Below are 1,215 nucleotides of genomic sequence, written 5' to 3'. Positions count from 1 at the left end.
ATCATGACTGGTTGCTGGGTGTTTTTTTTTTCCATCCCCAACAGAATCGCAGCTCCTTTGCTGCTTTCATGGATGCCAAGTGCTCAAAACCCCCTGTTTTATAAAGCAAAGGACTAGCTGTTCCCTGGTCTGCTCGAGGCTTCCCGGGGAAGCCAGAGGTGGGTGTGCAAACTGACGTTCAGGCACTGAAGGGCTGCTGGAGAACACCTCACCCAAGGGGAACTTTGCAAAACACCTGTGGAAGCTAAAACCAGGTGAAGTCCTTACTACAGAGCCCGACACTTCGCATGGCTTCTTTCTCCTCCTCCTTCCCCTTTTCAGTAATAAGCATTACTTGCAGTTTGGGAGAGATGTGGCAGTGCTTCCACTGCATCCTGGTGTCTCCTCAGACATGAGTTAACGTAATTAAAAAAAAAAAAAAGCAAAAAGCATTGCCGCGTGTAGCTGCCCTGGGGACAGCGTGAATCCTGAGGCAGGCAGAGCAAGGTCGGCAGGGACCTGTCTGGGGCCCATCCGGGTGAAGGCAGGGTGGCTGGGGAATGGCTGGCTGTCACCCAGGCATTTCTTCAGGCTCCTGCACTGGCAGCCGTGGGTTGCTGTGGTCTGTGCCCTTTCCTCGTGCAATGTACGTGTCGCCGAAAGCCCAGAGTTTTGTCTTCCCTTTTTAAAGCCGTGATGCAGTTTTGTACACGTGTACGTGAATGAATTTAAAACCAGGAGCCCCAGGTTTGAAGGGAAATAAGCCCAAAGCAGTGCATTCCTGGCTAGTACATAAGTGCTCTGCCTTCCCTGCTGATAACGTGGCCTTTGTATTGATGACCTTGCACCTGAAGCAGCCGTGAGCTGCGGATACAGGGATCACTGCGTGTTCCTGTGGAAAGCATTACCCGGTCTGGAAGCGCATCCCAGCGGAGGCATGATGCCTTCAAACCGAGCCACCAGAAACCAGCTGGTTTTTGCTTCCCTTTATAGCATCTTCCATCCTACAACAGCCAATTGTCATTCCCCACAACCCACAGCGCCGCCAGAGCGGGTGCAGGTGTGAGCGAAACGCTGTCGTTTGTCCCTGATGGAGGGTGAAGCCGTGAGGTATTGCGCACCATTTGGGCAGGCCGGATGCTAGAGCAGCTCCGTGGCTGTGCATGGGTCCTTCTGCTTTACTCCTGCGCCCAGAGGAATGAGACAGAGGCCTGAGGAGAGGCAGGAGCGTTGGCA

This window comes from Buceros rhinoceros, unplaced genomic scaffold (assembly GCF_000710305.1).
Source record: "Buceros rhinoceros silvestris isolate BGI_N320 unplaced genomic scaffold, ASM71030v1 scaffold7976, whole genome shotgun sequence".
NCBI lineage: Eukaryota > Metazoa > Chordata > Aves > Bucerotiformes > Bucerotidae > Buceros > Buceros rhinoceros.
Note: the sequence above shows the minus strand (reverse complement) of the source record.